General features: G+C 34.4%; 1 pseudogene; it reads left to right on the top strand.

Annotated features, from left to right (window-relative positions):
• Positions 1–7862: 7862 nt before the first annotated feature.
• LOC148563995 (uncharacterized) lies at positions 7863–8828 on the top strand (annotated as a pseudogene).
• The last annotated feature ends 2617 nt before the right edge of the window (positions 8829–11445 follow it).

Raw genomic sequence — 11445 nt, forward strand, 5'->3', positions numbered from 1 at the left:
TAGTCTAGTATGTTAAATAAGGTTTGATGGTGTTTTGGAAGTTGTTGGGATGTTTGGAATGCTTGGGTTGGTGCTAGAACTTCAAAAATTTTAAAAAATAGAGCACCCACCCACGTGTACACGTCACCCACGCGTACGCATCACCCCAAGATTCCAACCTTCCACGCGTACGCGTCACCTACGCGTATGCGTGACCCCCAAAATATCCAGGTGTAGTACAAAAACCAAAGACTTGTGCGAAAAGGGTGCTGAAATTGTGCGTTTAGCACAATTTTACCCCGCGCGTACGCTTGCTCTACACGTACGCGTCATCTTCCTTTCTCTCCTATCAGTGTGCGCATCGACGATGCGTACGCGTCATACCCTTTTTTCTCCTTTCACGCCTACGTGTGTCCCACGCGTAGGCGTCGCACCCTATTTCTGCCATGCACGCCTACGCGTGACCTGACGCGTATGCGTGACCCCCTGCCCTGTTTCACTTAATTCTTTTCTTCTCTTCTCTCCATTTCTCTTCTTCTTTTCCCTTCTCCTCTTTACTTTCCCTCCTTCAACCCTCATCCAACACTACCAATCACCATCCACCATCACCTTATTTAGTTAGTTAATTAGTTAGTTAGTTAGTTAGCTTAATTTTTGTTTTAAGCAATAAGTGTTGGATTATTAATTTTGTTTGCTGTTTATATGCTGCTTATTATTAACTTGATGCTATTTTAGCATCATTGTTGTTAATATTCATTATTGGATCTCTTTATTGAGGTTACCTTTTGTTACTTGGTTTTGAATTTTTCATGCTTAATTTTATGCATACCAAGTACCTATACCATTGCCTTTAAGATGTTTTAAATCTTTTGAATTGCATGTTTTGGCCAGCATGTACTTTGAATTCATTATCTGTTATGGCAATTGTGTATCATCAATGCATTTTTTTTGTTAGGTGATGCTTGTTTATGATTGATCTTTATTTACATAACCTATTTCATGCATTGAGATTTTGGAATTGTGAAATTGGATCGTAACCTTACCTAATTGCATATTTTTTTAACTTTTCAAGCTTTGTGGACCATGCTTGCTATGTGATTGATTTTTAATTATATCTCTTTTTCTAAGTTGCATAGCACCCATGTCTACTACTTCTATGTCAATTAGGTGATGCGAACTAAAATTCAAAATGTGTCATTGATTGGTGTGTGAGTTCTATATTTTCTTTGTTGCATTGAATCTTCTTGCACATCAACCAATGCATATTCAATATCCATTTCACAATTGCTTGAGTTCTGCTTGAGTACTTTTAGGCTTCTTTATTGCTTGTTGTTTGCCTTAACCAACAAGTTTACTTTAAAGTATTTCAAGCACACTAAAATGAGTGAAGTACATACTCCTTTTGTGTAGTTGTGACACACTTGTTTGTATCCATGTCACACATTGATTAACTCACTTCATTTTAGTGATCATCACCTCATTCCAACAACCTATGCTTCCTTGCTTTTGCATTTACTTATCTTCCTATCCTGTTTTCTATCTTACAAGATGATTTTCCCATAAGCAAAAACAGAAGCAGAAGAAAGAACACACAGTAGCCGGTTGATCCACCAGCTGAAGGTGGCAATCTGGAAAGTCATCGTATCCCCTTGCTCATCTTTGAATGCATCGAGGATGGTGCAAACTTTTAAGTGTGGGGAGGTCGTCTGACCGATCGGCCGTTTTTGGGTGACAAATTTCTAATCCCAACACTTTCACCTTTTATTTTTCTTCTATTACTAGGTCATTTAGAATTTTTAGTTGCATTTCCTTAGTTTGCATATATATATAATAAGTTTAGTCATGATAATGAAAATTTTTCAAGAAAACTCCTCTAATATAGGGCATTGACATCCCAATTGATTTGAAAAAAAAATTATTGAACTTGCTTGAATTATACATTGTGGAACATGGTTTTTGAGCTAAGAACACATAAGCATGTGAGTTTTGGGCCTAATTGTTTGGTTGCATCATACAACCACTATTTCATTCTTGTGTGTATTATTCTCTTTCTATTATTTTAATTTTTGAGTTATTTGATTCTTTATGTCCATTATTTTGTGTATGAATGCATTTATATGATTTAGCTCATTTACCCAAATAGCCTACATTTTTATCGACCATTGTTAACCAACTTTGAGCCTATTTCAATTCCCTTTCGTTCTTAATTTTAGCACATCACAACCCCTAAGTTCAAAAGAAAAAATACCCTTAATTTGGATCTTTGATTAGTTTAGGCTAGTGAGAGTGTTTATCATTCAAGTTTGGGAAATTTGAGAACATTGGTTGAGGTAAAAGTAAATTTTTATATTTTTATTGTAGATCTTGGGAATTAGGTACATACTCATGCATTGAATGTTAAACCATATGCATTAATCTTTTTTTATATATTATGTCATTGAAAAAAAATTGAATGAATATATAGAAAAAAGAAATAAAAAAAGGAAAAAAAAGAAAAGAGAAAAAGAAAAACAATAAAAAGGGGACAAAATGCCCCAAAGGAAAGTTCAATAATAATCAATGCATATGGGACGTGATCAAAAAGAGAATGCATGAGTGTGCGAAAAAGTGAAGAATGGGTAGTTAGGTTAGTATTTGAATTTTATAGGTTGTTATATTGGTTAGGTGAGTGCTTAAGTTAGTCAAAGATTCAATTTTCAAGCTCAATTAACCAAATACAATCTCACCTTGACCCTAGCCCCTTTACAACCCATGGATAAGTCCTCATGATATTTGTATGCATGTATTGAACAATTGTTAATTGTTAGATGAAAAACAGATCTTAGAAAGCATGATTAGAGGAGAATTGAGTGAATCAACCCTACACACTAGAGCAACTAGAGCGGATACACATCTGGTGAGGGTTCGATTGCTCAATTACATGTTTTCACCTATGATCATCTCTTTTCTTGCAAGTTTGTAAATTTTTTTTAATAACTCAATTCAATTGTGGGTTTGATTTGATTGCTATTATTTTAGCCCTTGTGTTCATATATGTATTCTTGGAAGTTAATTTATTTGGACCAAGTAGTTGCATGCATGTAGATAGGATGCATTTAGATAGTTTATTTGCATTGAATAAATGTTATTATCCCTTTTTTATCTTTCTTGGTTTAGCATGAGGACATGATTAGTTTAAGTGTGGAGAAGTTTGATAAACCCCGATTTTGTGGTTTATCTTGTGTTGAATTTAGGAAATTTTATCAACTTATCTCACATTTATTCAATGACATAGCATGCTTTTGTAATTCTCCCTAATTTGTGCCTAAGAGTGAAAACATGCTTTTTAGACCTTTAAATTACTAATTTTAATTCACTTTAATTCCATTCGATGCCTTGATATGTTTATTGAGTGATTTCAGGCTTATAAGGAAAGGATTGGATGGAAGAAGTGAAGAGAAAAGCATGCAAAGTGGAGATGCTTATAAGCGTTCATCTTATGATTTGAATTAAGCAAATCCACATTTCTTCATGAATTCTTCACTTTCCATGCTTTTCTCTTCACTTCTTCCATCCAATCCTTGCCTTATAAGCCTGAAATCACTCAACAATCATATCAAGGCATCGAATGGAATTAAAGTAAATTAAAATTAGCAATTTAAAGGTCTAAAAAGCATGTTTTCACTCTTAGGCACAAATTAGGGAGAATTACAAAAGTATACTATTTCATTGAATAAATGTGAGATAAGTTGATAAAATTCCCTGAATTCAACATAAAATAAACCACAAAATTGGGGTTTATCACACCCCCACACAGTGGCGAAGCCACGTTATGAGCAAGGGGGCAATGGCCCCCCCCCCAAACTAATAAGGTGTATGTATAAGTTTTTAATTTTTTAGTTTAACCTCTTTTTAATTTTTAATTTTTCTTTCTTCTTAACTTATATTTTTCATGTTAGCCCCTCCCAAAATAATTTCTAGCTCCGCCTCTGCTCCCACACCATAGCCCCTCCACTCCCCATCCAACCTTACCCTCCCCCCCCCCCCACGATAATCTTATATTAACTATATGTTAAAAGGCTAGACCAAAAGTGGAAAAGAAACAAAATGGCATTCAAATGTTATCCACTAACAAACAAATTTTTAATACATTACTACGGGAAGATATGTTCTTTCATCATTTTTAAACAAATGTTCTTATTTTTTATTTAATTGGCAATTTTCTTCTATGCTTCAACATCGATGGATTTTGTGTTTTTTACTCTAGAGTAATATATGTTGTGATATAATTCTATATCTTCTGTTGAATATGCAGAGCAAAAGAAGCAAAAAATTTCTGAAGCAAAGATTGGAATTGATGAGGTAGAAGCTTTGGTACCATAATCACTCTCTTTTTTCTTTTTCCTTTATTTTTGCATTAAAAAGCTGCCTTAATTTCTCATATACTCTTTTTTGTCAAGAAGTTTTGGCTGTGAAATTATGGCACATTAGTTTAATTTGTTGGGTTAGTGGTATAAAAAACTCATCTCAGTAATTCTTTTTTCCTTTCAATGTACCCATTTTCCTTTTTCACGTGTTGATTATTTTTTAATATTTGTAGGTACTACTAAAAAGTAACATAGCCCAAAAGTTCAAAAGCTCTTGGATCAAACAAGTTCTTATTGAAGTTGGGGAGATTATTCAAGTAAAATATAGGATGCATAACTACAAAATTTGAGGTACGAGAGAGTCACTAGGAATTAAATTATTAGTTTTGTTATAGAATTGTAATTTTTTAATTGTAATTAAAGCATCTAAATAATTCATGTAAATCAATAAAAATAAATTCTTTTTATATTTTCTTATTTCTTCTTTCTTTTTAGTTTGACAAAGGAATAGGTCACGCTTTGAATGCGTGGCAAAAAGTTCTAGCTGGCAAGCCATGCTTAAAAAACGTGGTTGTATGTCTCCTATCGGTACGCTTTCAAAACGTAGCCAAAACCAACCCAATTGACACATTTCTAAAATCGTGGTTGTATGTCCACATTTTGGCACGCTTTAAAAGCGTGGCTATAGGGTTATACATACGGCCATGATTTTAAGCGTGACAATAGATGAAAGCGTGACAAAAAATAAAGCGTGGCGATAGAGCAACTGGTACGCTTGCAGATGTGACCATATCAAAAGGGTGCCGATAGCTCAAAAAGCATGGCAAAGAGGTATCGTTATGCTTTTTTCAACTTTTGGCCACGCTTTAAAAGTATAGTAAAAATGTGGTTTTCTTGTAGTGAAGAATCATAAGGGTATGTTGTCATTCATCAAAACATATAGGCATGTGTATCATGCAAGATAGTAAACATGCACTCAACTAGAATAGCATTACTAACACTATGAGCTTTGCCAAGGAGGTGGTGTATGACGGCGATTAATAAATAGGGAAGGAGAGGCCCAAACGAAACTTATGAAGATTGAAACATAGAGAAGATTTGTTTCTTTTACCTCACATTTCAAGTTATCTTCATGGATTATATGCAAATATATTATCTCTTAGAACTTGAGAAGAAACCGTAATAAATTGGCTCAAGTGAATTTGAAATAGTTACTACATTCTTTCAACTCATTTATTTCATTGTTTAGAGGCTCATTGCTTATTTAAAAAGATGTAATTTTTTTAGCATAAATTTGGTTTCATGTTATTCATAATAAGGAAAGTCAAGGCCATAGTAGAAAATTTAGGATCTTTACTCTATGTAAGGAGTTAATTACAATGTAATGAAGACTTATTCTTAATCTATTCATATTGAATTGCCACAAGACGTGAGGACCTAGATTTTCACCATTGTTTGTGCTAGTCCTATTCCTCAATAAGGTTTGGTATTTTTCAAAAAAACTTCTCAAAAGAATATTCTCATCATTGAATTTCTATGGTGATTTCAATGAGATCCTTTTATGAAAGAAAGGTAGAAGAGCTAATTGGATTAGTGCAATGATGAGTGATTATGAACTAATTAAATTGAGAGAGATGGGTATGGCATTGACTTGGTTTCATTACACACAAAGTAATAGGTTCATGTTGAAGAAGTGGCTGGATAGAGTTCTTCCTACTAATAATTGGAGTTTGATCTTCGTAGAGAATGTTCTAATTCTAATCACTGCTCTACTCTTCTTTGGAGTAAAGAATATTGTTGAGATTAAAGAACTAAACTATGAATAAGATGATAACTAAATATTATTGGATTAATTGTCAAATTGTTTGTATAATGTGTTTTGTTTATTGTGCAGAGAACAAATTAAATGGAGAATAGCCTAAAAAGCAATAACCCAAGCCATATAGTATCTGGCCCATAAACACTCACAATAATGGCCCAAGAATTGCTTGCTCTATCACAAAAGCTCCTCATCAGATACAAAACAAGTCTTTAGCCAAATAATAAAAGAAAGAAAGCAAGCCCAAATAAAAACATAAAGCCCAATCGGTGGACCACACCCAAAATTCATACACTTTACTTAGATTCCAACTAGGTAATTCAAAATTCATTTCATTCGAACACCACACCATACCACCAGAAGCAAATTCTCTCTTCTCTCTCTTCTCTTTTCTTTTATATCACATCAATCTCTGAAATAAGAAGAAAGAAAAAAGAAAGTTCTAGAGCTAGGGCAAAAGGAAGAACAAAAAGCTAGTTTCCATTTTCAAGTAAGAAGAGAAAGAAAAAAGGCTACAACAAGAGGGAAGGTCTTACCCGAACAGAGAATCACAAAAAGGAGATTTTCCTGCTTGTGCTTCATTAAGGAATGTTGAAGAAATCAAAAAGACTACAAGCACCGAATTAGAAAATACAGAAAGTGAAGTCAATGGTGCTCTGCTACTTATCAACGGTCAAGAAACAAACTTGGGACCAAAGTAAAGATGCACGGCCCAGGTTCAAGAAGCTTGAAGAAAAAGGTTGAAAGAAAAAGGTATAGTTGTATGTCATGGCTTCTGCCCTCTCTCCTTCTTCTGTGAACAATGCTTCTAATTCTAATATTGGGAGAAGAAAGACCAACATGTGCTGAAACAAGGTTTTAAACCCTGGAAGCTTCACTCTTCTAAAATAAGGGTGAACGGCCAAGGATTGAAGCAAGGAGTGAGAGCACACGGTTTGGTTCTCATAGCTCTTTGAGCTGTCTATTTTTTTCCTTCATGGTTTTCATTTTTATATTTCTTTTTCTCAGTTTAGTCTGTTTGAGTTTTATTGGTAAAATGCAAAATAGTGAAGTTTGTAAGAAAAAGCCAATGAGTGAAAAAATTCAGATAGTTAAACTTGGAGAAAAAACCATGGTTATCTCAGAAATTCTTTGTATGTATTTTTGTTTTGTCATCATGATCTTGGGGGGATTCTCTTGCAAGTTGGGTTAGCACTTTGTAGTTGAAAGCTAGGGTTCCTAGTCAAGTTCAGGTTGGGTTAGAATCTGGACTTGTCCCATATAGGATTGGGTAGATCTTAGGGAGAATAGGTGATTGTAATCTGTTGAAAAGATAGTAAAAATTATGTCATTATTGTGATGGAGACTGGACGTAGGCTACATTGCATTGGGTAGCTGAACCAAGATACATATGTGTGTCATTCTCTACACTCTTCTGTGTTTCTGGTTATGTACTAAAGGAGACAAAAATAAATTATCTCTTGATTTTTCTACTAAGCCTCTCTTCATTATAACTCTCTTTGCAAGTAACACTATTCTGGCTCCTACCGCATCAGGAGATAAAACCAAAGTCTCTTCTGTCTATTACTCTCAGAGTCTCTACAGAACGCAAGGTTGGAAACTAAATTAAAAGGTGGCCAAGATTCAACTCCCCTTCTCTTAGCCACAGATAACCATCAATTGGTATCAGAGCTTGGTCTCACAGAGATCAAAATTTGCAACTTAGAGGAAAGATCCTGATGGCGAACAACATTGGTTTCAACGCAATGGCTTACACACTGACAGAAGGACAATCTAACAATAGACCTCCATTCTTCAATGTGAAAAACTACAACTATTGGAAAGAAAGAATAAAGATCTTTGTTCAGTCAATAGATTGCAACCTGTGGAAGATAATCATAAACGGTCTTCAAATCCCTACCAAAACTGGTGCTGATGGTGTTGTCACTCCTAAAACTGAAGCAGAATAGAATGAAGATGACAAAAAGGTGGAACTCAATGCCAAGGCTATCAACATGCTAAACTATACAATCAGTTTTGAGAAATACCGGAAGGTTTCGAGATACAAAACAGTAAAGAAAATTAGGGATAAGCCCCAAGTCACACATGAGGGCACCACTCAAGTGAAAGAAACCAGAATTGACATGCTGAGCAAAGAGTATGAGATGTTCTCTATGAAGGAAGGAGAATCAATTGATGACATGTTTGAGAGGTTCTGTATCATCATTAATAGCTTAGATGCTATAGGAATTACTCATTCTGAACAAGTATTGGTGAGGAAAATTTTGAGAAATCTGACTAAAGAGAGGGAAACCAAGGCTACTATAATCTTTGAAAGTAGTAACTTGAGTCAAATGACCTATGATGAACTGAGAGAAAAGTTCCTAACATATGAAATAAATCACATAAAAAATAATACAAAAAAGAAAAGAGTGGCTCTTAAATCTTGTACTGAATCATTGGATGATGAGTCCAGCGATTATTTATCAGATGACGAGTTTGCATTTTTTGCTAGAAAACTCAGAAGGATGATGAGACTAAGAGGAAGAAGCAAGGAAAATAGCTCAAAGGGACCAAAGAAGGACCTAAGCAAGGTCATTTGCCACAACTGCAGAGAAGCTGGACACTACAAATATGACTGTACCAAGTTGAAAAAGGAAGACAAGTCTCGAAAAGACAAGAAGAAGGGGCTTATGGCCTCTTGAGAATATTTGAAAAATGTCTCTAAAGAAGATACTGATTCAGACAATAATTCTCAAGCCTGCCTTATGGCCGACCCCAGCCAGAATGATGAGGTAATCTTTATTGAACCATCTAATGAAGACCTTCATCTTATGATTCATCATCTCACTTAGAAATAAGAAATTTTCTGAACCAATGTCATGAACTTGAATATGAAAATGACATCTTAAAAGGTGAAAATGTTTTTCCCAAAGAAAAATTGAAGGAAGCCAAAACCACTGTTGATCTTGTTGAAGAAAACAAGCGGCTTAAGGCTGATCTCAATAGTTGCGATAGACAACATTCTGTTATTTCATACTTAAATTGTTTTGAAGAGAATGAAAGGTTGCATAAAGAGTTTAAGAGTTTAAAACAAGACTTAGCCAAATTCGCTCAAAGTTCTGAAAATTTAGATAAATTGTTGGCTAGTCAAAGACCTCTTTTTGAAGAACCTGGATTGGGTTACTGTGAAAAATCAGAATTTGTTTTCAAAAATTCACAATCGGAAAATGAAGCTTCTACTTCTACAGATAAAAGATTTCAAAACCCAAGTCACCTTAAAAAATCAGCAACCAATAAATTCTGTCACATATACAATTAAGGTGGTCATTTTCCTGTGCAATGCTTCATTTTTGAAAGAAAATTGGTGATAAAGTTTTCAAAATAGTTGGCAAATATAATGCACTTAGGCAACGAAGATGGTTTAACATTAAAGGATCCAAAAAGATTCGGATACCTAAGGCCACCTAAAAGCTTTGTGCAGTTTTGCCTAGCATTCAAGAAGAATGATGACATGTGGTACTTAGATAGTGGATGCTCTAGACACATGAATAGAAAGTCCACATTCTTCATCAAGCTTAATAAATACGAATGAAAGCTTTGTGACTTTCGGTGACAATGGTAAAGGAAAGATTGTGGCCGTAGGTAAGGTTGGTAAGAATTTCTCAACCTTCATTAATGATGTATTTTTAGTTGATGGATTAAAACACAATATTCTAAGCATTAGCCAATTGTGTGACTTAGGCTATTTAGTTATTTTCAAGAAATTTGAATGCTTGGTTGTATGTGAAAAATCCAGTGAAATTTTGTTTGAAGCTAAAAGATGCAATAATGTGTACGGACTAACTTTAGAGGAACTAAAAGAACAAAATGTAGCTTGTTTCACTTTCATGGAATCTGAAAAATGGTTATGGCATAAGAAATTAGGGCATGCAAACATGTTTCAAATTTCTAAACTTGTAAAGAAGAATTTGGTTAGAGGTCTTCCAAAAATAAAATTTGACAAAGACATCAATTATGATGCTTGTCAATTGGGTAAACAAACTAAAAACTCTTATAAACCCAAGGATGACATCTCAACCAAAAGGCCATGGAAATGCTACATATTGATCTTTTTGGTCCTACTAGGACTCAAAGTCTAGGTGGTAAACATTATGGCTTAGTAGTGGTTGATGACTATACTAGATTTGGATAGGTTCTTTTCTTAGCTCATAAAAATGATAATTTCATTGATTTTTCAACTCTATGCAAAAAGATTCAAAATAAAAAAGATTTGAAAATTGTTTCCATAAGAAGTGATCATGGAAAAGAGTTTGAAAATTAAGACTTTGAATTATTTTGTGATGAATTTGGTATTTCACATAATTTTTCATGTCCTAGAACGCCTCAACAAAAGGGGGTTGTTGAAAGGAGAAATAGAAGCCTTCAAGAAATGGCTAGGGCTATGCTTTGTGAAAATGAAACTCCAAAATTCCTTTGAGCTGAAGCTGTGAACATAGCTTGTTACATTTTGAACCGAACCATCATTAGAAAAGTTTTAAAGAAAACTCCATATGAGCTTTGGAAAGGAGTGCTACCCAATCTTAAGTACTTTCATGTTTTTGGATGCAAATGTTTTGTGTTAAATACTAAAGATAATCTTGGAAACTTTGATCCATAATCTTATGAAGGTGTCTTTGTTGGTTATTTAACCACTAGTAAAGCTTATAGGGTATACCTCAAAGAACCTAGAATAATAGAAGATTCCATACATGTCACCTTTCGTGATTCTAACTCCATTTCAAGTGTTATTGAAGAAAATGATGCAGGAACTGAGGCTGAATTAAGTTCTCAAAAGGTTCAAGGAGAAGATAAATCACAACCCACTTTAGAAAATGCTATTTTTGATTCTGCAAATCAAAATACAGGAAACGATTCTATTTTGTCTCCCATCGAAGCTAAGATTTCTAGAAATGTGAACACTACAGAACCGAATCTTGTCCAAACTGAGATCACCTCACCAAAGCCCAGAGAATGGAAGTTCTTGAAGAACTATCCCCATGAGTTCATTATTGGAGATCCATCTCATGGAATCACCACAAGATCCTCAAGTAGAAAGAGAGTCAAACTTAATAACTTTGCTCTTATATCACAAGTAGAACCCCAAAATGTGAAGGAAGCCCTTGATGATCCTTCTTGGATAAAGGTATGGAATAAGAACTAGTCCAATTTGAAAAGGATGAGGTTTAGACATTGGTACCTTATCCGAATGGTAAGAAGGTAACGAGTACTAAACGGATCTTTAGAAACAAATTGGATGAGGATGGCAGTGTGGTAAGAAAC

This window comes from Arachis ipaensis, chromosome B5, assembly GCF_059453495.1.
Source record: "Arachis ipaensis isolate K30076 ecotype BB chromosome B5, ASM5945349v1, whole genome shotgun sequence".
In the NCBI taxonomy this organism is placed as follows: domain Eukaryota; kingdom Viridiplantae; phylum Streptophyta; class Magnoliopsida; order Fabales; family Fabaceae; genus Arachis; species Arachis ipaensis.